The sequence below is a fragment of the Camelus bactrianus genome, chromosome 30 (assembly GCF_048773025.1).
Source record: "Camelus bactrianus isolate YW-2024 breed Bactrian camel chromosome 30, ASM4877302v1, whole genome shotgun sequence".
NCBI lineage: Eukaryota > Metazoa > Chordata > Mammalia > Artiodactyla > Camelidae > Camelus > Camelus bactrianus.
The window spans coordinates 20,060,132-20,087,305 of NC_133568.1; the positions used below are offsets into that span (position 1 = coordinate 20,060,132).

General features: G+C 41.3%; 1 long non-coding RNA gene across 1 annotated transcript in view; it reads right to left on the bottom strand.

The window, feature by feature from the left end:
• Positions 1 to 1,300: 1,300 nt before the first annotated feature.
• Positions 1,301 to 27,174, bottom strand: part of LOC141575667 (uncharacterized) — a 51,459-nt gene continuing 25,585 nt past the window's right edge. Inside the window, exon 3 of the long non-coding RNA XR_012503356.1 lies at positions 1,301 to 26,640. This is a non-coding gene — a long non-coding RNA (uncharacterized LOC141575667). The remainder of the gene's footprint in view (positions 26,641 to 27,174) is intronic.

Below are 27,174 nucleotides of genomic sequence, written 5' to 3' on the forward strand. Positions count from 1 at the left end.
GGAGCCACTTTGGTTGAATTAGCACAGAATCTTCAATAGGTCAGGAGATCATGGCCATCCTTCAACCTGGAGCTCAAAATCAAGCTTTTGCTGTGGACAGAAACATCTAGATGGGTTGCATGAACTGGGGTGAAGGCAGCGTCTCAGCACTGCTAAAATGGCAAAGTAGATGTGGCAGATACTGTCCTTCACTGTCGACTAGAATTTTTAATTCCCCACCAAAGAACTTGAACCATAAATTCAAGGTAAATGAAGAGGCATCGTTTAGAAGGTAAACTTCATCTATCCCATTTGTAGGCTCCCAAGACAGTGACTTAAGTGGCTGATATGAGCTTAGACTTGTACAAAATAGCTTCCCGGTTTCCTGACTCCACCACACCTGCCCCAGCCCGGAGCCTTCTAAGTCCTGATGACTTTATGTTTCATAGCTGTCCCCTGCTGCCCAGAAGTCATGCTTGCACTGCTGTGGCTTGCCTGAGGCCAAAGAGCTTCAGGTCAACCGGCAAGTAGCATCTGCTATTTTTTTTCTCCCAACTTTCTGAATGACGTCAGCTCCAGACCTGACATGGAGCAGAATGGAGCAGACGGGGGACTTGGAGGTACTGCTCCCGGGGACCAAAGGGAAAGCAAGGCAGGGACCACACTAGCATCCAAGGATGAGGTGGGGGATGTGCACTCAGTCCAAAGAGTGTCCACCAGGCAGCGGTTTATATAGAACCCCAGCTGGTCACTGGGACCAGGGAATGGATCTGACACTAACAAGAGAGCTGGACCTCAGGATCAGGAAGGGCTCCAAGCTGAGAGAACCAGCTTCTGGGCTGGGCTGGATTGCCTGTCGGAGTGAGCAGTAAGGACTGAGGCCAAAGCTTGCTTCTGGACCCTGGAGGAAGGAGACAGATTCTGTGACTCAGAATCTCTACCGGGGGGTACTGGCTCTACTGTGGTTCACTCATTCAGCATCTACTCTGAGCTATTCCTAAGGCTGGACTGTGTACCAGGGGCTGGGAACACAGCAGTGAGTGAAACCGTGCCTGCCTTCGTGGAAAAAACATTCTGTGAAGGTTTTTCAGGAGGAAGAGTTAGGATCGACTGCAAAATTTAGCAGTTATAACTGGGCCCCAGAACCCACACCTGAGCCAGTGACTTTATTCTCAGTCTGCCAGATTATTTGTCAGTTCCTGCCTTCATCATATTCGGATCTGGAATGAGATGGGACTGTCCGTGGGCAGGAGAGCATCACTGAATGGGAAACCTGGGAAGACGCCACTAGTGGGTTCTGCACACCTGTGTTCACGGTGGCATTGTTCAGTGGTCAACAGTGTCAACCACGCAAATGCCCAATGACGGATGAATGGAGAAACAAAATGTGGTCTATACATACAATGGAATATTAGACTGGAAAAGGTAGGAAATTCTGACACATCCTATACGAAAGAACCCTGAGGACATTATGCTAATTGAAACACACCAGTCACAAAAAGAAAAGTACTGTATGATTCTCCTCAAATTTGGTACCAAGAGTTGTCAAATTCATAGAAACAAAGTAGAATAGTGGTTGCCTGGGGCTCTGGGAGGTAAGGAGAAACCAGGAGTTGTTCGATGGATATGGAGATTCAGTTCTGCAAGATGAAAAAGTTCTGGAGATCAATTTTACAACAATGTGAAAAATCTAACGCTTCTGAGCTGTACACTTAACAATGGTTAAGGTGATAAATTTTATTTTATGTGTTTTTCACAATATAAACAAACAAACAAATAAAAGGGAAAAAATAAAGGAAATTCTGACACTTACTACAACATGGATAAACTTTGAAAACAATTATGCGAAGTTAAATAAGTCAGTTACAAAAGGCCAAGTACTGTACGATTCCATTCATGGGAAGTACCTGGAATAGTCAACTTCATAGAAACAGAAAGTAAAATAGTGGTTGTCGGGGGCTGGGGAGAAGAGGGGAATGGAAAATTCATGCTGAATGGGGCTCCCAAAGAATAAACTAACCTGTTCTCTAGTGAAACAAAGCAAATCTGGAAAGAAGCAGAAGCATGGGAAACAGTGAGAGACTGATCTTTTCTATGAGTTTAGCTTTGCCAGTGGCTCAAACATTTTGAGCATCTGAATCCCTTGGAGGGCTTGTTAAAACAAGATTACATTTGCATCACCAACAAGCTACTAGGTAATGCTGACACTGCTGATTCAGGGACCACACACTTTGAGAACCGCAGGCCTCAAAACCAAAGCTCCTTGAAGTGTCAACACCACAGACCAGGGATTCTCAAATTTTAGCAAGAAGATCTCCACGGAATGTTTGTTGCAATTGCAGAGTTCCGAACCCTTACACGTCTACCGTTTTCAAGCTTCCCTAGCTGATTCTGATGCAGTAGGTTTTCATTCCCCAGTGAATGCTGCCCTAAACACGCAGGGATTAGCCCAGTGGTTCTCAGATGTGGTCTGTGGACCAGCAGCAGCAGCGGCACCTGGGCACTAATTAGAGAGCCCAATTCTCAGGCTGCATGTAACCAATTACTGGAGAAAGGATGGATTCTTCTTTTTTTATGTTAACCTGGAAATGTGATTTGTCTAGGGTTGAAAAAGTTAATGAAGAGAATTAGAAATACTCTGGCACCAGAGGCCACATGTAGCATAATTAATAGAAACGATAAGGAGGCAGATTTTGACTTGGTAAAAGGAAAAGCATTCTTATGATTGGAGGGCTCTGGCCATCCCCTGGGAAGGGTTTTCTTGGGATGTAGTGATTGCAGTCTCATTGGATATGTTCTATCTGGATGCTGTGAGGAAATCTAAGAGTGATCTAGACGGCTCAAGGGTTTCCAGATGCCTGTCTGAACAATGTCAGTTTCAGAACGACCAGGTATTGTTAAATAAATTCTGGAGTCCTGCTCACAAAGATTCGATTTGGCAGAGATGGGGTGGGACTCTGGCATTGCAGGTTAATTTGGGAATACAAGTCTGAGAATTGCTAAACCAGACATATTTGATGTCCCTTTCCAATTCTATGACTGTACGAAAGAGGATAGAGAAGTTAGCTTCTAAAGGTTGAAAAATAAGAAAAAAAATTAAAGAATTCTCTCCTTCAGATAAGAAGTTTACATGAAAAAGTAGTAGGGGTGGTGGTGTTTTCAGCTCTAAGGGCACCTTTAAGAAATGAGTTAACTATAGCAGAAAGGATATGGATTAAAGGAAGAAAACTTTCTTAGCAATGAGGATAATTAAGCATCAGGATGAGCTGAAAGAGTGGATTCTGGAATCTCTTCTCTAGAGATTCCTAAAGCTAGGACTTCTCATCTCTCTGGAACAATGTTGGGGATATTTTACATTCCCTTTAGCCCTGATGCTAATGTTCTCATTTATGTCACAGCACAGTAAACTAATGTACTGTTTCCCTCAAACTTCTAGAAGAGCCATCAGGAAAGTTTCCCTCATTATTAGATTGCTAATAAGACAGAATAAGCAAATGGTGAACAGATAAAATATTCCCGCACTAAGACCAGGTTTGACCAGGAGGACAATCCCATTTCTTGTTGCCCCATCACTTAATTCCCTGTGCACCCACAGCTTTTGTCTGAGTGTTCAACAGTTCCATGGGCATCAAGTCTCCCATGTAGAAAAATAGGAAACTTCTACCTGACAATATTTCTGTGGTTCTGATTTTGAGGTGTGATTACAGTTAGACATCAAGGCCAAGGCTGCTAGAAAGGGAAGACGTTGAGGTGAACAGGGAGGCAGGAAGGAAGCTCCTGAACAAATACAGATATGAATAGCAACCGGAGAGAACAGGCCCCGCCCTGGCAGGGAAGTGGGGAGCTGACCTGGAGCCAGGGCAGGGATGTGGGACTCGAGGAAAGGCGGCGGCAGCCGCTGCTTTCAAATCTCTCAAGTATTTCTGCTTCAGGAAACATAGTCATGGGGAGACCCTGGTATTTTTTCAGTTAGAAGCATAAGCTAACTGATATAGAGCTGATGAAAACCCTCCAGAGTTGTCCAGAAAGTCCAGAAGACCCCCTCTTTCAAGGAGCATGCTCACGAAGTGCAGTGCAGTGCAGTGCAGTGCAGTGCAGTGCAGTGCAGTGAAGTGGTTTAAAACACTGGCCCTGGAGTTGGGTGACTTGGATTATATCCTTTCTCTACCACCTGACCATGGCCAAGTTTCTTACCGCTTTCAGCCCTCTGTTTCCTTATTTGGGATGTGAGGACAGTAAATAGAACTGGGCTACTGATGCGATTTCACGAGATAATGACTACGGGCAGGGGCTGGCCCACAATAAGCGCTCAATAAATGTTAGCCTTGACCACTTTTCTAAAGAAATGCGTGGCTAAGCTCTTAGATTCACTGAAGCAGTGCCTCCCTAATGCTGGGCTGACACCTGGCACCAGCCTGTGACAGAATTTTCAGCATTCCTTAGCAAAACGGGAGAAATAAGGACCATGTCCCGGGTGTGCATGTTGGCACTCAGTTGCTGATGACAGCTTTCTTCTACTCGGAGAATGCCCAATACCCTTTGCTTTTGGAAATAATGAGCATAGTAGGAGGTACTGTTAGTTTCATGCTCTTTGCAGCTTTGATTTTTTTTTTTTTCAGGTCCATGAAATCTGAGAGTCTGGGAACCAATCTTTTTTAAAAGGTAAGAGAAGCACAAAGAGGGGCGGAGAGGCCCCACTTCTCACACCAACACAGGTTTCTCATGTTCTTCCTCATCTATTAATTTTGTGTTCCTTGGCCAATTTCTACATGTCTTTGGGTATGTTTCTAGCCTTCTTCTCCCCATTGCTTTTGCTCCAGCCAGTGGGAGGTAGCAGAATATGTCACCCCAGAACGTGCCACTTCGGCACAGGGATTATTTTGAGCTGAAGGCAATTGAGAAGAAATAAGATTCAGGAAAAGCTCTCCCCTCCTCCATCCCACCCTCATATTCACCTCAAAGCAGGACATAAATTTGTAAAGATGATGTCCCTCCCTCAACTAGGAAGGACAGAAGTACTGGAGACAACTTTAGACACTTACCTAGAAGTAACCTACATTACAAACTTTACTAGCGAACCCTTACCTCCCATTAGTTCCTCCATATATTTACCTTCCCACCTTAGAAACTCAAAGTCCTTTTCCTTTGTCTTATCACTTCCCTAAGCCTTTATTTTTTATTTTGTTAAGACTCTATACAAGCCCAAGTTCTAACCACCCCGTGAATTACTCATCTCTGAGTGTCCCCGTGTGTATTACGTGCCTGATACACGTCTTAAGAAACTAGTCTTTCTCTTGTTAATCCGTCTTTTGTTAGTCTAATTGACAAGGCCCTAGCCAATGACCGAGGAGGGGAGAGGGAAAAAAAAGGTTTTTTTTCCTCTTCTATACTCTATAGGCCATTTTCTCCCCACCCACTCCTTGTTTTTTCTTTTTTTAATTCTCCTCTGTCCTGTTTTTCCTCCCTTTTACACACTTCATTTCTGCCCCCGATTTTGCTTCTGAGACTTTCTTTTTTGGTCACATGTGCTGCATCCCCACGTGTGCCCACTCCCCCAGTGACTGGTGGAGGACACCCAGGTGCTGTGCCCTGTGGGGCAGATGCTTTGCCCTGTCCCTCCAGATGGAGGTCTGTGCAGAGGACAGAACAACAAATGAGGCCCTCAAGATTGATCTTTCCGTGTCCAGACATTAATTGAGATGTTCCATTTTAGCACCAGAGGATGGCTCGTTGCCCGTAACCCTTCCAAGAGGGATACATTTTGGGCAATGAATTTGAGGGAGAGAAGTCCGGCTCTGTACAAACTCTGAGGATCAGAGCCAAGGCACAGATACGAAACTATGATTTTAGCATTTTCCTTGAAATTTGGGGATGAGACATTTCTCTCCTTTAGAGAGCCAACTCAGCCAACATGTCCTGGTTTGCCAGGACTTTCTTGGTTTCAGCTCTCAAAGTCCCATGTCCTGGGAAGGCCATGGCAAACTGGGACAGTTGGTCACTGGAGAGCCAATAGTGACCAACCCTCACTGGACTATCTGTCCAAGATTAGGCACACATAGGCCTAAATCCAGAGAAGGAAACCAATGAGAAGACATTGAAGGGGCTGGAGTCATTTAACCCAGAGACGAGAAGGCTGGTAGGCAGTATGGGCAGGGGCTGTTTTGGTGACGACCTTCATGTGTATCCTGGGCTAAATGTGTGCACAGCTGTTGTCCACCCCTACCCCAGCCCAGAGCCAGAGGAAATGGGTGCGAGCAGAGCCCGAACTTACCACGCCAAATTTCCTGACAGAAAGTATTCTTAGACACTAGAATAAGTTTCTAAGACAAATTAGGTATTGTCTTTGGAAGTCTTTAGCACAGTGAATTCTGAAGGGCTTTAAGAGTTTAGGTGTGGCCCAAGAGCCAAGGGGATGGTCCAAAGGCGTTTCCAAGATTCCTTCCAACCTTAAGATTCTGTTTCCATCCACCCATCTTTTATGACTCTGATGCGTGTTCATGTCCTCTTTTGCCTGTAGTTAAACCAAACAATGACCAGGAAAAAGTGCTGTGATTATAGTCTTGTGGAGGAGACAGTCAGCTTTTCCAAAGCATGATGGAGAGGAAAGGTCAGTGTATTTGTTTGTTTCTCCCTAAGGAATGTTTAAATTTATACAAGGTTATTAATGGTCAATTTCATGACAGTAATACTAGAAATTTAAAATAAGGAGAAAAATTCCTTGTGATACTATTACTCCAACAGACTGAGTAACCTACCTTCTCTTTCTGCTCATTGGCCTGACATTTCCCTCCAACTTCCTTAATGTTTAACCTAGCATCCAACCTTACCTACATAGGATTTGTACATTGTGGCAACTAGACCTTATTGAATGATGAGAGTAAAATGCAAAGCAAAACAAAGTAAAAAAAAAAAAATGCTGTGTAACCAACCTATTTCCAATTTTCAAAATCAGCTCATTTTCCTTCATGGAATTGTTTCACATTCTAGGAAATCGAGCTGAACTATCTGGTGAGTTGCTGTGGTTAGAATGGATAGGGTTTTGGTGGTGGTGGGTGCTTGTTGTTTTAGGAATGTTTCCCACTTTATATAAACAGTTCTATTTGTTGAAAATTGAGCACTACCTACATGACACCTGAGCATCTTTCCACTGTGCTTTTCTGATACTGTTCCACCAACCCTGAGGTCAGAAGCTGATGGCATACACTCTTTAACTGTCTCCCTCTGATCAGCTCCTTACAGGAGTTCCTCAGTATATTAGTCAGTGTTCTCCAGAAAAACAGAACCAATGGGATGTGAACATATGGAGAGAAAGAGCGATTATTTTGAAGAATTGGCTGGCAAATCTAAAATCTGTAGGATGAGCTGTCAGGCTCAAGTCCAAAGGCTGCCAGGCTGGAGGGAGGTCCATCTTCACAGGCCTTTGACTGACTGGATGAGGCTCACCCACAGTATAGAGGGCAATCTGCTGTACTTAAAGTCCACCAATTTAAATGTTAATCTCTCCTAAAAATACTCACAAAACATCAAGAATAATGTTTAATCAAATATCTGGGCACGATGGCCCAGCCAAGTTGATACATAATATTAATTTTTATGTGTCATTACATTGGATTCTTAGATGCTTATTAGCACAGTCCCCTGTCCTAATGCTGACACTGTCCCCACCCAATCCACCACACTCACACCTATAATCTCATCCTGGGTTACTCTATGGGGAAGAAGGGAAAGGAGGGTCTGTTTCACAAATTCAAATGGCTACAAAAAATTCAACCAGATGTAACCAAAGTAATAAGACGAGGGCCAGGGCAAATTCTCAACTAACTCAAGAAACAACACGTTCATTCAGGTAAGAACATAAAATAGTTTTGGTTTCACCTTTAGATGTAAATTCGATGCAACAAATTACGCTCAAGAGAGGTACAGGGTAGGAGGCCCTGCATAGATACTGAATCATATTTAAAGAAATGTTACAAAGCATGGCCATAGAGCAGAATGCACAGCGGAGGCAAGTTTGTGGGTAAGAGGGAAGGAGACCTCTAGCCTTTCAACATATGATTTCAGCAATAAGCCTGGGGGTTCTCTACATGAGTTCTTCCTTGAACAAAAGGAAAGATGCCTTTGTCTTGTTTTGTTTCCCACTGCGCCTCCATTTAGAATTACAGGCTAATAGTGATGCTAGTGGTACCAGCAAAATGTTGCCAAAGTTGGGGGGATCACGCTGCATTTTGTATTCTATTTACATAAAAGAGGCTCTTTTTTGTTTATAAATATTTTTACTTGGTCTTTCAAATCACAACTGTCGGTAAAACTCATGTTGTCATTAGCAGCAGGTACATGTACACATATAAAGCTAAATTTCTGTGCTCACTTTGGTAGCACATATACTAAGAACTGAAAAACAAAACAAAAACTAAATTTCTGATTTTATTTTATTATAGTCCCTTAACTGCTCCCATTATTCCACTCTCATAAACGTCCATTCTGGGTTTTAACGTTCTTCCAACTCACCTTCCATACTTTCATGTATCTAAAGTAGACTTTCATTCACATAACTGGTTTTGTGCTATACATCTCATTCTACTAACTTTTTCACTCGTCATGATGTTTCTGAGCTGTAAGTATGTTGATGTAAGTAAATTTTATGTACCACTTCTGAGCATTTTCTAGTTTTTCCATCCTATGCATGTACCACAGTTAACATATCCTCTCTTCCACTGAAGGACAGATTGTCTAGAGCCATTTACATTGACAAGCAAACATACTGACATAAGTCTCTTTGGGAACCTGCCAGTTTCTCTAGGGTATCACCCAGGAACAGTATTTCAGATCACACGAAGAATATACAAATACAAGATTTCACTAACCACTGCCCAAATGACCTCCAAAAATGGCAGTGGCAGGTGACTCCTCCCATCTGTAGTGCAATAAGGAGTTTCATTTCCCCACATCCTTGTCAAAACTTGCTATTATACAACTGTTCATGTTTTACCAGTCTAATGGTTATAAGGTAGTATCTCATTTTTTAATTGAAGTATAGTTGATGTAGAATATAATGCGAGTTACAGGTATACAATACAGTGATTTACAAATTTTAAAGGTTATACTCCATTTATGGCTATGGTAAAATATTGGCTCTATTCCCCATGTTGTACAATATATCCCTGCAGCTTATTTTATACATAATGGTTTGTGCCTCTTACTCCCCTACCCCTATAGTGCCTTCCCCTCTTCATTCTCCTCGCTGGTCACCACTAGCTTGTTCTCTCTATCTGTGATCTGTTTCTCTTTTGTTATATTCACTAGTTTGTTTTATTTTTTTAGACTCCATATATAAGTGATATCATACAATATCTTTCTCTGTCTGACTTACTTCACTTAGCATAATACCCTCTAAGTCCATTCATGTTGCTGCAAACAGCAAAATTGCATTCTTTTTTATTGCTGAGTCATATTCCATTGTGTGTGTGTGTGTATATATATATCACATCTTTATCCATTCATCTGTTGATGGGCACTTAGGTTGCTTCCATATCTTGGCAGTTGTAAATAATGCTGCTAAGAATGTTGGGGTGTATGTATCTTTTTGAACTAGAGTTTTTCTTTCTTTCTTTCTTTCTTTCTGATATATACCCAGGAGTGGGAATTGCTGGGTCATATGTAGTTCTATTTTTAGCTTTTTGAGAAACCTCCTGGCAGTATCCCATTTTTAACACAATCTGCATTTCTCTGATTACTAATGAGTTTGAGAGTCTTCTCATCTATTTATTGGCCATTCTGGATTTACTCCTGTGAGTTTCTTTTTCCTATTTTTGCCCATTTTTCTGTTTTTTTTTCTTCCTGATTTGTGAAAGTTCCTTAGATATTCTGGATTCTAATCCTTTGTCCTAGTTTTGCAAAATATCTTCTTCCAGCACATCTCCTGTCTGTTACATTTGTATAAGGCGTCTTACTTTGAAGAGAAAGCTTTACTTTTAGTGTCATTAAATTCACACATTTTTTCCCTTTGAAGTTTGTACTTTGTGCTCCTACTCAAATTAGCTACCTTTTCCTGTATAACAAACCACTCCAAAGCATAGTGGCTTAAGTCAACAGCAATGTATTGCCATGGGCTGGTAGGGTGGTCCTTCTTGACTGGGCCTGCCTCCTGGGGCTGGATGGTCAATGGTGGTCTCACATCACATCATGGGGACCTCAGCTGGGATGGCTGGGCCTCTCATCCTCCAGGAGGCTAGCCCAGGCTCCTTCACTTGGTGGTCTCTGGTCTCCAGCGGCAGGGGAGGGCAAGCCTCCGTGTACACATGATTTTCAAGCTTTTGCTGCTTCACGTTGCTAATACCCAGTGGGCCAAAGCAAGTCATGTGACTAAACCCAGATCCAAGAAGTGGGGAAAAAAGAGTCCACCTACCTCCTGATAGGAGGGGCTGTAGAATGTTTGTCTGTTTTACTAAGCTTTATTTTTTGAGCAGTTTTAGGTTCACAGCAAAATTGAACAGAATGTACATATATCCGCTGTTTCCAATATATATGTTTCCCATATACCTGCTGTTTCCAACATAGCCTCCCTCACTATCAGTATCCACGCCAGAATGTTCTATTTGTTACAACCCATTGACATGTCATATCACCCAGAGTCCACGTAGCTTACTTTAGGGTTTACTCTTAGTGGTGTATATTCTATGGGTTTGGACAAATGTCTGATGACATGTATTCTTCATGACAGTATGGTACAGAGTAGTTTCACTGCCCTAAAAATCCTCTGTGCTTCACCTATTCTCCCACTCTGCCTCACTACTCCACACTTAAAACGATGTTCTCCTGTATTTCCTATTAGTAGTTTTAATAGTCTTTAAACTATTTGGCATTTCTTTCTTTATACTGTGATTTTTAATATCTTTAAATAAACTATTTTAAATATTTCATTGATAATTTATAAATGTATTTATTCTATAATATGTTAATACAGTTATATGTTATATAATTATTTTATTCATTAAGTTCCAGGGTTCTAAGGTATAGCATGGTGACTATAGTTTACAATCCTATATTGTATACCCAAAAGTTACTATGAGAATAGATCTTTAATGTTCTCAACAAAAAACAACCAAACAGTAGTTATGTGAGGGGAAGAATGTGTTAACTAACCTTATTGTGGTGATCATTTTGCAATATACACATATGTGTATCAAGGCATCATATTACACACCTTAAGGTTAAACACTGTTATGTGTCAACTATATCTCAATAAAGCTGGAAGCAATCATCTTGAGATTTTGATTTAAAAGGCATTAATTTAGCGATTAATTCAGGGAAAATTATCATCTATTCTGCACTTATAAACGTAATATATATGTCTGCTTATTTAGGTGGTCTTTTACATTCTTTAGTTTAGTTTTAATTTTTTCCATAACTTCATGTGATTTTTGTTTTGGTGAATTTATAGATACTTTACAGTCTTTGATACTTTCTCAACAATATCAAACAATGTTGTTGATTTTTTTTCCTCCATATGCTACCAGACTTCAAATGTTATAGGAGGGGCTTTATGGAATTGTTGAAATGTTGTTAAAAAAAGGAAAAAAGCTCTGAATCTGAGGAAAAAACCTATTATCCAGGTTTATAACAATATTAATATTTGAAGTGACATCATTCGTCATGCCTTCTAAACTGGACCAAATGATTAGTTTCAAAATGAAATCAGGCTGTTGAAGTACTCATCCAAGAGATTTTAATAGATTTTTCTCTCGCAGTGATGCAGGAAGTCAGTTTTCAGTACAACTCACAAAGGCATAAGGTCATGAACTGCTCTACCTCAAACCTCCTGTATTTCAGCAGCTCCCAAGTGTTAGAGAGAATTAATTGCTCAACTGTAAAAACTGGGTCCCAGCGAAGTTTCAAACACCAGCCAGATGGGAGAGAGTTTTATGGCACACGTGGTTTTATACCCTAGCAACAACAACAACAAAAAAAAACCAGGGGAAAAAAAAAAGAGCTTACGTTTCCATTGTCAGCACAATGCCTGACAATTTTCCTTTGTTCTGAGGATAAAAACTGAGAGAGATGAAGGGTGAAACTTACATCCCTGAATTTTCATAATGCTGGGTGCTAGGGGTTGTCATCACTTGCTCGAAAAAGATTAAAACTGCTTGTCATTTTTGCAGAGAAAAAAGGGATATAATGCACTTTTTGAGATACACGTTTAGACAGCTTTAGAGTGCTTTGTCTTATGGGTGCAAAATTGTGTTTAGCTGAACAATTACCTGGTCTAGGCAGCAAATGCCATGTGCCTTATTTTTTGTTTAAGATGTTTCCCCTTATTTTTGCCTTTTGTTTTGATTACTTTTTATTCTATTTTTAATCCTTCTCTTGCATGCATGGTTTTAATATTTGGATCCACTGCCAGTATTTCTGTCAATGAGGAGGAGTGTTACTTAGAACATGGGTTAGCTTGGTTCAAAGTGCCAACATTCCACTTTGTTAGGCAAGAGTCACTTCTCTGAGCCTCAGTTTACCCATCTGACACAAGAGGGGGTGAGGTCACCACACATGTCCTCTCCAACTCTAGGATTCTGCATATCTTCTTGGACTCTTGGTCTTTGGAGATAATTCTTGAAGTTTCCATAAATAAAAGTGGAAACCAGCTACTTCTTTAAAACCAGTGAGAAACTTAGGGACACAGTAATCGCCATGGTTCTGTAATCCCGGGGAACCAAATCAGAAACTGCAGGGACGATGAGGCCTTCACATGATAGCAAGGAGCAAAGTGTATCTTTCCAAAGTCCACATTTCTTCTTCTAGCAATTTCTTGAATTGCCATGAAAATTGGAATGGATGAGAATTGGGGTTTGTCAACAAGATAAAAGGCTCTCAGATAAAGTGAGTTATCTGCCTTTTGTTCCGCCCAAATGTGACTTTACCCGAAATTCTGCTGAACATCTAAGGAATTAATCTGGATGAGTGAGCTCAGCCTGACATTAAGATGCTCTGATGCCCTTCTTAGCAATGATGCTGAAATAGCAACAGCTTCAGTTTGCTGAAGCAATAACAGCTGTCAGGAAAAAAAGAGAGAAGAAGAGAGAAACTGGAAAATCAAAGCCGTTCAAAGGCATTAGGTACAAATTAAGAGGCTTTTCTCTTGAAAGGCTTATTTAAGCGACTGATCAGCCAATATCCATCGGTTGCCTGATGATCAAGACCTCACCTCTGCACTTTCTGCCTTCCAGGAGCTTACAGTTTAGTTAACAGCTACCAGCTCTTCTGCAATGAACCCAGTGCCTACTAAGCTTTCTCAGATAGCAGGTACTACACCCCTTGGGACCAGCGGCAGTCTATAGCCCATGTGTCTTTGCATCATTGGATCTTTGATTGTTCAATCCCTTTCCATTCTTAGGTCCCTACTTTGGGAATCCACCCAATGTTGGCTTTTAGCTGACTGGGTCCTGACATATTTCTCACTAACCATTCCTCATTCTTGGAATCCACCTCAGTTGTTGGTGTGTTTGCCTTTCCAACTTCATCCCATCTGTAGCTCCTTGGCTCCACTGAATCCTGGAGCTGAAGACCTTTTCCCCATCCTCTCAGGCTGATGTGGCATATTGAGGGTACCATCTTCTACTTCTGCATCCTGGCTGCCCCCACAAAGCCTCATCTGTCAACTAGAACGACCAGGCAGCCTGTCCTTGCCTGGAACTTGACTTTTCCTTAGACTCACAAACAAGTCTATTAAAGGCTGATGTGGTTTAGGCCCCTGTATTACTCTGTCAGGTCGCTCACCCCTGGACACGCCCACTGTACTGTCCAGATGTGGCTCACTAGACTTTGAGCAGAACAGACCAGAGAGAAAGAGCAAACCCTCCCTTGTTCTAGGAAGCCTGCTTCTCCAGGGCTCCCAATGGGACTCAAATTGAGCCTTTTCTTGAGTTCGAGCTACAGAGATGACTTTATACAGGCATACATGCACATTTGGACGTTTAGGCACACATATGTACACCCACTCATGCACACATATGCACATGCACACCTACACTTGCACACATAATCATCCATTTATTCATTATGTAACACCCTAGGCTGTCTCTCCCTCTGCTGGGAGAAGGTGGAGTGATTTGGCCATAGGAAATTTGGAGAGAACAAACCAATGTGATTGGCTCAGCTCCTCTCTGCTTTCCTCTTTGGGAGCTGCCCCGCCCTCAGGGAACGTAAGTTGGGATGTGGGCTGGGGAATGGCAGGGCAGGGGTGGGAGGCTGCTGTGGTCCAGGCTGCTGTGACAGGGATTCAGTACTGGAAAGTTTATTTGCTCACAGATATAAGCTACATCCTCAATATCAGCTTCATAAAGGTGCTGTTGTGACCTCCATCTTTCTTGATCTATTTCTCAATTGGCTCATCAATCAGGCAAGGAAGAAGAGTGTGATCTCAAAGACCCTAACAGAAGTAGGAAACTAAGGCAGAGCTTGAATAATTCTCTGCTCTGACTTGAAGTCTTCAAATTTACATAAGGAAAGGGGGCTGAGGAAATTGCTTCTAGTTCTCAGATGGTGCGTTTACTCCTGCTTGTCATGTATAAGACAATCCTGCAGGTATTTATCATCTGTGTCTTGATACATGATACTTCTATGATGTATGATACATATATGGTGCTTCTCAGCTTTCCCAGGGCTTGGAATCTCATTGAACAAAAGGACTCATTCATGTTTACCTTAATTTGTTTACATTGGTTTTGCTAGCAAGGGCCCTCCTGCCTTGTTGGCTTCATCTCTCTGGGGAGTTGGTCTCAAACCCTGGGATGTTTGTTTTCCTCTCCTGGGCATGACGTCACTGTGCTGGCTGCACCTCATGTTGCACCTCATCCTGGCTGTGTTTTCTTCACTGTAATAAGATACTTCTGAAGACACACTCGAGTAGCCTTGTTTTTCACTGTTTTTCACAGCGTGCATAATTCTGGAGTGAGGCAGTCCCTGGCTTTGTCCCACTGTTTAACCCAGTGCTGATTTCACTTCTGTCTTCTTTTGGGTCAGATAAATTCAGAGAAGATTCCAAGATGAGGGTTGAGTTAAGGCTCAGTCCTCACATTGGGCCAGTGAGGAAAGGTTAAAGAGATGAGGATTATTGGAGGGAGAAGGTTGAGGAGCAGGTTAATGATTGTGGTGTCTGAAAACTTAGGGGTTATTTTACAGACTTAGTGACCAGCTAATGTCCATCTCCACGAAGAAGAGGAGAGGAGGTAGCCGTGGGCTGCAGCAGAGAGATTGAGTTTTGAAATGGGTGACGTGGGGGCTCAGTGGAGTGATTTTCCCTTGATGGACTTGATAATTCACATAGATTTTAGTCTGCCTGGGATGGCTGGCATTACTCTTCAAATGAGTCTCAAAGAAATAATAAACCCGTAATACTAAAAACATTTTACCATCTCTACTCTCACCAAAAGAGGCTTTTGTTTTTTCATTTGTTTGCTTTCTGACCTGGGGAATCCAGCAATTACTGCAAACTGCCCTCTCCCAAGGATCCACTCAAGTATAAGCAATCCTATGGAACCCACTGATACGAATGTGACAATTATTTATGTCTCCAATTAAGAGTGCTCCCCATCTTCGAGGGAAGCCTGCAATTTCTAGGTTTGGAGGAGGGCTGTAGACCATATGGTTTAATTTTTTAAGTTATACCTAAAGAAATGTTTCCAGAATTGTGTGCTATTTTTGAGATTTTGAAACTGGGCTGAGAATCTCAAAATGTAAAGGACCACATGGGCCATGAGGTGTGACCTATTAGACACGTAAGTCCTCTCGATAACATTCCCTACAACTCGCTGTGCATCCTCTGACCCCACAGCGAGGTGAGGCACCGGCTCAGTTTCCAAAACGTGCCGTGTGCCGCTGCTGCTGTTCCAGGCAATTTCAGTGGCATGCAGATGACCCTCTTTTTTACTTTAATATTTATGTATCTATTTTCTTATGCATTAGACTAAAAAAAAAAAAATCAAAGGGCAGACATTTCAAAGAAAAGTGAGGAGAGTCTGAGGATAACATAACAGAGGAACACGATTCGCATGCTTTTGACATTTGTAAACAAGAGGGAGAAGAGCACTGAAAAAGTCCAGTGGGAAGAGCGAGTTAGGACAGAGGGGAAATAAGATTAGCTAGAAAATGTGGAGTCAGGGAGGGCCTGGAAAGCAGTAATAAATGTAATAAATGGCATGTTAGAAATAGCAAGAACATGGGCTTTGGAGAAAATAAGAAGGAATTCTGAGATCAAGTTGCTTATTTCTCTGACCATGGATGTAGTGATGAGTTTTTTCTTTTTTTGCTGGTGAGTGACCTGTGGATTGTGGCAGCATCACAATTAATTATCATTGGTGGTAGTCATGTTTCTGGCAATAGCTGAGTAGGTTATTTTGTATTATACTTGTTTCTGAAAACAACTAGAAAAGTTGGACTAAATATAAAAACTTTTTTTTTAAAGACATTGGAGAGCTACAAAGGTACTGAGAATTTGCACTACCAATATTAATATTTTTCCTCTGACCACAGTGAAATCAAGCTAAAAATAAGTAACAAAAACATTAAGGAGAAAAATCCCCATATGTCTGGAAATTAAACAATACACTTATAATATCCATGGGCAAAAGAAGAAATCACAATGGAAATTAGAAAATATTTCGAATTAAGCCATAATTAAATTGCTGCATTTCAAAATCTCTGGGATGCAGCTAAAGCCAAGCTTAGAGGCCATTTATAGCTTTAATATGCATATATTAGAAAAATTTTAAAAGCTGAAAAAGCAACAATTTAAAAATCTAAAGAATTTAGGAAACAGAAAATCAAATCTAACAGTAAAAAGAAGGAAATTAAAAAAAAACAAAAATTAGTAAGATAGAAAACAAACTTATAATCAATAAAATCAACAATGCCAAAAGTTAGTACTATAAAATTTCCTCGAAGCCCTGCGTTAGGTTCACTCCATAAATTTAGTTATGTTGTGTTTTTATTTTCATTCAGTTCAAAATATTTAATTTTTTTTCTTGAGATTTCTTGTAGACATTGTACTACCTTAAAATCAGGAATTTCTATGCATTAAAGATACCATTAAAAGATTAAAAAGACAAACCACAGAGGGGGAAAAGTTATTTACTGCACATATACGTGACAAAGGGCTTGGATCCAGAATATATACAGAACTCCTACAAATCAGTAAGAAAAAGACAACCAAATAGAAAAATGGGCAAAAGACTAAAAAAAAAAAAAAAAAAAAAAAAAAAAAAAAGCTTCACAAGAGAGGATATCTAAATGACCAATAAATATATGAGAAACTGTTCAACCTCAGTGGTCATCAATAATGTGCAAATTAAAATTACAGTGAGATACCTCTGTATCTTACAATGGTTAAATATCAACACTAAGTGTTAGAGAGGTTGTGGGTCAACTGGATCTCTCATGTGCTGCTGGGGAGGAAGGTAACTTAGCACCACTTTGAAAAACCATTTTTGCAGAATCTAAAGCTAAACATGTTTATACTCTATAACTCAGCAGTTCCATTCTTCAGTATACACCCAAGAGAAATGCAGAATGTTTGTACCAAAAGACATGTAGATGAATGTACACGGCAGGTTTATTCAAAATGCTCTGTGGTGAGCTAAATAGTGCCCCCCTCCCCAAGATATTCACAACCTAATCCCTGGAATCTATAAACATGCTACCTTACATGGCAAAGGGGTCTTTGCAGATGTGATAAATATAAAGATGTTGAGATTGGTAGATTATTCTGGATTATCCAGGTGGGATCAATGTAATCACAAGGATCCTTATAAGAAGGACACTGGAAGGTCAAAGTCAGAGAGAAATGTGAGGATGGAAACAGAGGTCACAGAGGAGAAAAGATACCATGTTACTGGCTTTAAAGATGGAGAAATGGACCATGAGCCAAAGAGTATGTGTGGCCTCTAGACACTCCAAAAGGCAAGGAAATGCATTCTCCTCTAAAGGCTCCAGAAGTAAGGCAGCCCTGTGGACCCACATTATACTTCTGGCCTCCAGAACTGCAATATTACAATTTTGTGTTATCTTAAGCCACTAAACTTGTGGTCATTTGTTACAGAAGCAATAGGAAACTAATACTTGCTGCAAATTGGAAACAGCCCAAATGTCCACCATAAGCAAAATGGATAAACAGTGGCATAGACCTATGATGGAAGGCTACATAGACATGAACATGATCAATTACAGCTTCATACAACAACGTGATAAATTCTCACAAACATGAGCTTGAGTACAAGAAGCCAGACAAAAAAGAATACACATATATGATTTCATCCACATGACATTTTGAGCTGGTGCCCCTATGGCCTACTTGGGTGTCCTGTAGGTAGATGGTCAGCTGTTAAAGTCAATTAAATAGTACGGAAGCCCCAATGTGTCCTTCAGGAATTTGGCAGTGCTAGCCATGGGAATAAGATAATTTGAACAAATATTATTAGGAAACTCTTGTTTACATTAGGTTCTTGGTTGCTTTGACAATATCTATATTCAGAGGCAGTCCTCCATAAAATTGAACAATAGGATAATAGGAGGAAAGGCATTCCCTTTGATTACCTTTCAGAGGTGAATAATGGGCTAGGAAAGCTCACTGTTCTGCTTTCTTTCTAAATTGCCAAGCAGGAAGCAGGCCAGAGGGTGGGGTTGGCATATCTCCACATAATACGGCCCAGAATTTAAGGGACTTTTGGCTGTTTTACAAGACTTAAGTCCTAAGAATAATTCTTTAGGCTGCTGTAATAGAGGGCTTTGAGAATTAAGGGCCTCGAAGCAGATCTTCCTGGGAGGAAAGGTGGGCACCACTCCTGACTAGGGGTACAGACCCACAGCTTACCTGGCTAGGAACATTCCACCTGAGTCACCACATCTAAGGGGGCAAGGTAATTAAGACTCTGCATGTTCGGTCCCAAGCTATTTTATAGAAAAGCAAGTTTGGTAAAAGAAAGTCTTTCTTGCCTCTTTTGTGCCCTAGAAGTGGCAGACTCTGGTACAACCCACACGCTCATGTGATACAGGGTTGGGTTCCCACCAAACAGTGTCACCCATTTAACACCACCTTTTGGCGGCTGGGAGAGCACTGACGTACTCTTCCCACGAGGGCGCCCTCTTCCGCTGTCCATCCCTCTCTCTCAGGCCTGACTTACTCTGGATGGTTAAAGTGTCATCTTAGTGCAATGTTCTCTAAAGAAGAGTCCAGATGTTTCTCGTGGAGATTCATTCACTTTCTTCCCTATGTATACAGTCATCTTGCAGAGTGTTCTGATGTTCCATGTATGGAGAGAAAGACTTCAGATTTACCTGTTTTTCTAAGATTTGGCGGTGGTGTTTTCCACAATGCTGATCCTAGACCAAATTGTGGTGTGATGTGAGCCAGAGCTTTCTCTGGCATTCCCCAACCTGTCACCAGAGTCTCTTTCCCATATTTTGGACCTTAAGCTCTTTCCCAAACAAAATCCCTCTCAAGATAAAACCTGAAACCACATCATACCGACTATAAATGGCTGTCAACAACCAGCAGCTCACTTAGTTACCCCCATCATTTTGAAAGAGGTCAGGGTCTGAAAGCAAAGGAATCATGTACCTCAACATTTCAGGGACTAGCAAACAAGTGAGAGAGTTTATTGCTCGAAGAACCTCTCCTGGTGTCCCAGAAATCATATTAAATAAGCAAATGAGCGTTTGTAATGTACCCGGCTTCCCTATTTTATTATCTCAGAATGGGCAAATGGGGATGTGAAACACTAATGACCACGGATTCATTAGCTGACCCAGTCCAGGTTCTAGACACGACAAGACCTCCCTCAGCCCTCAGTACAGCAGCAGGCAATTTAGACACCACATCACCTAAACAGCAAGTCCTTCTTTGTGATGAAAAGAAAGAGCATTGAGATGGGGGACTTTCTTCTTTCAAAATCCCCTTTTGTGCTATTAAAACCTAATAGAGGTTTTATAACAAGTAAAAATTTAAAAAGATAAAATACAACCTTGGAACTACTATGGAGAGAGTCAAAATAAGAAGACAACAGATTGTCAGTTTCAGAATTTTTTGACTTGAGTCACTTTTGGGACATGATTGACTGTAATGCTGTATAAGTGCCATTTATGACACTAGGTTCTCCAAAGCAAGGGGGGAGAGGACACATTTAATTGTTTAGTGGATGTGGAGGGTAGGGGGAGGACATCACCATTCCATGTGCTTTCAAAAAGATGTACCCACCGGACTTTTTCTCTCCAGACACATGCTGTGTGCTAATGCCTTTCTGCTGCCTTGGAGTGGATCATTGTACCATTATACCCCGATAATCCTTTAGCTATGAAGCAGTTCAGAGCATGTCGCCCCCCAAAATGCCTTTTTGGCATGTTGATTATTTTGAGTTAAAGTAATTTGAAAAACAGCAGGTGGAAAGAAGACCCTTCTTTTCTTCCTGAAAGCAGGAGATAAAACTCACAAGTGAAAGGTGCCCTCTCTGTATCAGGAGGAAGACATTCTTATCACCAGAGATGGGGAATTGGGCGTGAGAATCTGTACAAACACACCTTGCTAAACTAACTGTTATCTTCCTAGTGACTGCTCCACATTTCAGTCCCCCAGCCCAAACCCCTTTGTCCTGTCGTCTTTCTACAAATCAGCTGTTCTTTGTTGAAGATGCTGTGTAAACTGGAGTTTTAAGCTGCCATTTGGAGTTACTTGTCCTTTAGCATTCTCCTGTGTGATGTGCGCTGCACTTGTTAATAAACTGTTCCTTTTCCTCTTGCTAATCTTTTTGTTAGAGTTTCAGCTGAAAACCAAAGATGGGTAGAGGTCAAGTTTTGCCTCCCCTACAGCCACACAAACAAATTCTAGAGGAACTATTTCTACTGGATGATAAATACCATTGGAAGCCAGGAAGCAGGTCCAACACTTAACGCAACAGTATCAATATGGATGGCTAGGATGCGTTTTACATTAAAGGGGTGACAGTGTTGCAGTAGAGAAGAGGGAGAGGAGAGAGTACCTAAACCTTGAAATGGAAATGGGACTTCAACAGAGGAAGATGCAGAGAACTTCCCAGGAGGAGAAAGCTTAGGCAAGATCCAAACGCTAGGGGAGTTCAGGGCAAATCCCAGTTGTGCTTTGAAAGAAAGGGAGAGACATCATCCTGTTCCCCCGTTCATCTAGCACAATCTGATGTGTAGCATGTACTCAGTAATTGATATTGAGTGAATAAATGAATGAAAACGTGGTTACAGGATGGACTGGAAAAGGGGAAGCAGGGAACCCAGGCAAGAGATGTGAGGACTTGAACCAGGGCCGTGGAGGTGGCTGTGAAAGAGAAGAAAGGAATGTCAAGGTCATGCAGCAGTGGAATTGACAGGAGAGTGGGAAAACGGCTTCCCGGTTGAAAACCTGGGAAACTGGGAAAACAGAAGGGAGAGTCAGGGCAGCTGGAGTTGTGGCTAAAATCACTGAAGAAGCAGCCATGGTGATTTCCATCCCTGAAGCACAGGTATCCTCTCAACTCAGTCTCTTAACTCATAAAATAAAATTAAAGTGTAAGCACACAAACATTTATTACAAGGGACCATTAGGGCCACATGGGACCAAGAGAAAATGAGGAGATAGGTGGAAAATATCTCCAAGGTAAAGGGCTGAAGTTGTTCAGGAATAGGAGTGAGGGATCATTTTGTGGAAATGAAGGGGTCCCAGAACATTCATCAATTACACAGAGACACAATTCATGCTGCCACCTGGTAGAGCTGTGCCTTTGTCCTCTTTGTCTGTTGTCAGGGGCTACCAATCCTGGAGAGAAAACTCGCTCTCAAATAAATGATTAAATAAATTTAATTAACTTGGAAAACATAAATGGGGCCTCGTGGGACTTCTTTCTGTTTGGCCAGCTTTTCAGACACTGTCACGTGACTCCTGCTTTCTGTCCTGAGATGCTCTGATTGCTGTATGAGTTTCCTCTAAAGGTGTGTGTCTGGTCCTACAGTCCACTGTGTGTCTAGAGATTTCTTACTCATCCTAGGGGTCATTTTTTTTAAGCATTGATTCAGCTGAATAGAGCTAAAGGCCAGGCATGCTGCAGAAGGTAATCCTTCTTTACAGCACGAGATTTAGTCCATTTTTTTTGTTTCCAGGTAGACTAGAACCACACACTCCAGTATTCTTTCCTCTGTCCCTAAATTGGAATTCAAGTGAAGGTTGTCTGTTAAATAAGCAACTCAGAGACCTCAGATGTGAGCTAGAGCTGAGGTTCTCAAAGTGTGACCCTTGACCGCTAGCATCAGCCCCATCTGGGAATGTGTTAGAAATGCACATTCTCAGGCCCCGCCTCAGACCTGCCGAATCAGGATCTCTGCGGCCAGGGCTAAGCAATCCGCGTTTCCACAAGCCCCCAGGTGATTCTGATACAGGCTGACGCTTGAGAGGCACTGGGTTACAGTCTGGATAACTGTATTAGTCAGGGTTTTCCAGAGAAACAGAGCCAACAGGCTATATATAGATACACATAAGAGGAGATTTATTACAGGAGTTGGCTCAGCAGTTATGGAGGCTGAGATGTCCCACGATCTGCCACCTGCAAGCTGGAGACCAAGGAAAGCTAGCAGGGTAATTCAGTCAGAGTCCAGAGGCCTGATAATCAGGGGGCTGATGGTCTGAAGTCCTGATTTGAGTCCAAAAGTCCAAGAATCTGGATCGCCTTGTCTGAGGGCAGGGGAGGATGGATGTCTCAGCTCAAGCTGGGAGAGAACAAATCTGGTCTTCCTCCACCTTTCTGTTCCCTTTCAGGCCCTCAATGAATTAAATGATGCCCACCCACACTGGGAAGGGCAATCTACTTTGCTCAGTTAAGCAATTCAAATGCTAATCTCTTCCCAAAACACCCTCACCAACGCATCTGGAAATAATGTTTTACCAGCTCTCTGAGCAGTCAGGTTGATACATAAAACTAACTATCACAATAACTAAAACTAGTTTTTGGATTGAGCATTTATTCCTTTCCCTTCTTTTGTTCCTTTAATCACTGTTTCATTTCATCAGTATTTTATGGGGCACTTGCTATATGTCAGACATCACTGTATCTGTTAGGATGATAAAGTAGTCTAGGTAATTCTGCTCTTGGACAGAAATGCAGATAAAATACAGATGCCCAGTTAAATCTGAATCTCAGATAAGCAATGAAAACCTTTTTTTTTTTTTTTTTTGGTATACAGTTGTCCCAAGTATTGCATAAAACATACTAAAAATTCTTCTTTGTTTATCTGAAACTTGAATGTAACTGGGTATCCTGTATTTTTATTTGCTAAACCTAGCAATCTTACCATTGTAGCACTTACGTTCTTGTGGAGAATACAGACCCCCCGCCCCCCACAAAGTACACTAATTTAAAGAAGCAATGCTTTTCAGTGGTGATGTGTGCAATTGAGAAATAAAAAGGTGTAATATGGTACAGAGTGGCACTGGATAGGCTGGTTAGAGAAATCCTGCCCCAGGAGCTGGGAGTCAGTTACATACTGTTCGGAGGGGAGAAAATTTCAGACAAAAGGACCAATTTAGTGCAAAGTCCCTAAGATAAGAAAGATCTTAATATGCTTTAGGAATTGGCCAAAAGTCAGCATCAGTGAGCACAGTGAGGGAAGGAGGCAGAAGATGGGGATAGAGGGGCAAACAGGAGCTCAACCACATAGGCCTCAGCAGCCCAGAGCAGAGAGTGAAATTTATTCTCTTACTGGAGAATTTTTAAGCACAGCAGAGCCACAAGACTGGCTTTGTGATTTTAGATGATATCCTAGCTTCTGCAAGGAGAATGGTTTGTAGAAGAAGCAGGAGTGAGAAGCAGGGAGGCAGGTCAGGAAGGACTTGTTGAGGTCCAGGGAGGAGATGATACTAGCTGGGACACAGGTGGTAGTGATGGATATGGGAAGAAACGGACAAATTCGGGTAAGTTTTGGAGAGGAGTTAATAGGACGTGCTAATGGATGGCATGTGGTTGGTGGAGGGAAAGGGAAAAAACATGAGTGATAGTGCTTTTTACTGAGATGGAAAAAGATTAGGGCAGATTGGTGTTGGCCAGAGGAAACTGACTTTCTTTTTGGACAGGTTGCATTTAAGAAATCTATTAAATACTCATTCGAGTTAGGAAATCAAGTATATGATTTCAGGGCTAAAGATATAAATCTGGGAACTATCAGCACATACATAGTATTTAAACTATGGAAGTAATTAATCTTATCCAGGTTAGCATATGCAGATAAAGGACCGAACAAGGCATTCCCACCCTTAGACATCAAACCAAGGAGCCAACCAGGGGGCTGAGGTAGGACAATACCAGACAAGGAGATATCTTAAAAGCCAAGGAGAAAAGTCCAGGAGCAGGTGGGAATGGTCAATTGTGCTAAAAAGGCAAATAGAATTAAGACAGGAATGTGATCATTGGATTTACAACCCAGAGGCCATTGCAACATTTAAAAGAGCAGCTTTCATGGAACAGTGAGGTCAGAATCCTGTTTGAAGTAGGTCACAGAAATAAATGAAGATGAGTAAGTAGAGGCACCCATTATGAAGAACTCTTTGGAGAAGTTCTACTGTGAAAGGGAGACAAGTAGGACTGATAGGTGGGGAAGGATTTAGGATCAAAGGAAAACAATTAGCAATGGAAAGTACTAGAACATATTTTATGTTGATGGAACTGATCTCATTGAAGGAAACAAATTGATGCTGTAAGAGAAAGAAAAGAAAATTGCAGGAGTGAAGTTATTTAGGAAGAAGAGGAGATAAGATTAACAGTGCCAGGGAAGAAGTTGCCCTTTGATATGAACAAGGACAGTTTATCTGTTGTAATCAGAGAGAAGGCACAGAGTATAGATACAGATGCAGGGAGATGTGGCGATTTGGTCAGGGGACAATGAGGAAGCCCCAGGCAGAAGTATTTTTTACTTAACACCAGCCTCATCACAAAAATTGTGTATGTGTATATATAATATTGTAGTTCTGTGTATTTATATTTGTAAATTATGTCAACTACCACTTCTGTTGAATTCAAGACTATCACAGCTTGATTGGATGCAATTACAAATTATATGTATGCCATGAACGATTTCAAATATATTTTTGCTCCATTTGGTTTCTTTTATTTTAGAAACTGTGGTTTAAAAAAAAGTAACATAAAATCTACCCTCTTAACAGAATTTTAAGTGTACAGCATTAACTATGAACATTGTTGTACAGCAGATCACGAGAATTTCATGTTGGATGACTGAAATTTTTTACCCATTGAAAAACAACTCATTTCTCCCACTCCCAGTCCTTAGTAATCACTTTTGTATTCTCTGCTTCTATGAGTTTGGCTGCTTTAGGCACTTCATATAAGTGGAATCATGCAGTATCTGTACTTCCATGACTGGCTTATTTCACTTAGCATAATGTTCTCATGTTGTCACGTATTGCAGGATTTCCTTCCTTTTTTAAGGCCAAATAATATTCCATAGTGTGTACAGACCATGTCCTTGTTTATCCTTTCATCTGTTGATGGGCATTTGAGTTGTTTCTACCTCTTGGCTATTATGAATAATGCTGCAATGAACTTGGGAATGCAAATACTTCTTTGAAATCCTGTTTTCAACTCTTTTGGATAAATATTCAGAAATAGGATTGCTAGGTCATATAGTAGTTCTATTTTTTATTTTTTTTGAGGAACCTCCATACTGTTTCCATAGTGGCTACACCAATTTACATTTCCATCAACAGTGTTGTCTTCTAATTCCTCCACATCCTTGTCAACACTGGTATTTTCTGTTTATTTTATAATGATCATTCTAACAGGTATGAGGTGACATCTCACTGTGATTTTGATTGGCATTTCTATGATGATTGGTGATGTTGAATATCTTCTCATACACTTGTTGGCCATTTACATGTTTTCTTTGGGCACGCTTTATACATAATGGCCCACACAAACCCATGGCAATTACACACAGGGGAATAAAATTTGCTATTTAATCAAAGAGATTTCCTGGAACAACACACACTCCCCATCTAAGGGACATGGGAACCTGCGTTTCTGTGCTGAAAAAAAAAATCAAGGTTGAAGAGAGGTCAAATGACAGGCCAGCTAAGAGCCATTTGTAGAAGAAACATGATGTCCAAATAAGGCCAATTTCCCAAAAGAATTCTGCTTTTTCCCCTCCAGTGGTCGGTCCCTAGTTTTACTATTAACCTACAGGCGTTGTATAATTAGAGGCTCTGTTGATCCAGGGTGACATTAGAAGAATCTCCTATTCTGAGCTAATGTAATCAATCATCTGAAGTGAAGACTTCTGTGTTTTACAGACTTCCACATCAGGGATCTTTTTGGGGTAAAGCACTTGCCATCTTGACCCAGGATTCGAGCTGGGCATGACTGTGCTTTGGTTGATTAATTCTAATAATTATAACCATAATAATCACTCATTTATTGTTATTCATCTATCCCTTCTGCTCATTCTAAAAAGTACACGAGGTGAATAAATGTGAGGATGATGATGGTGATGGTTTGAATCCATGGATTCCTTGGATCTTCTGTAGTCGTGGAAGAATAAACACTTCTGTGCAGAGGGCTGGTTTCTCCTGTTACAGGGCTCAGAGATTGTTTTCTTTTGTTTCACATTTTTTTCCTAGGGGAGATTAAACAGGTCTTACAACCCAAGCTGGTTCCTGGCCACAAAGCATCCCCGCTGTTTATTATCAAAGAGGATCTGATAAGAGAGGAGCCATCTTAAATTCTAGAAGCTTTGTGATGACTCACAGAAGTGATCAACAAGCCTTTAGAGACCTGCAGCTGCAATATTGAGAGACTGTAGTACCTTTCAAAGTCTTAGAATAAGCAAAATCTACTTGAGTGATTTTTCTTATTTTGAGCTCAAGGCAAACCACAGAAAAACAGTTGCGCTTTGAATCAGATGCTTCTCAGTCAGGAGTCAAAATGAGGGCTCCTCGGCCCCTCCCTCTAAGATAAGGATACTCAGTGATGAGTCATTGTTATGGTCCAGGTCATCCATCCTCACAACACCACCACTAGTGACAGCTGGTTGACTGCCCAAGGGGAGACAAATTCTCTTTTTATTACTTCACTGAGAAAACTGGGGCCAAATTTTGTCACAAATTGTCTCCCTCTACTTCTTACCCTTCCCAACTATATATTTTTCTAC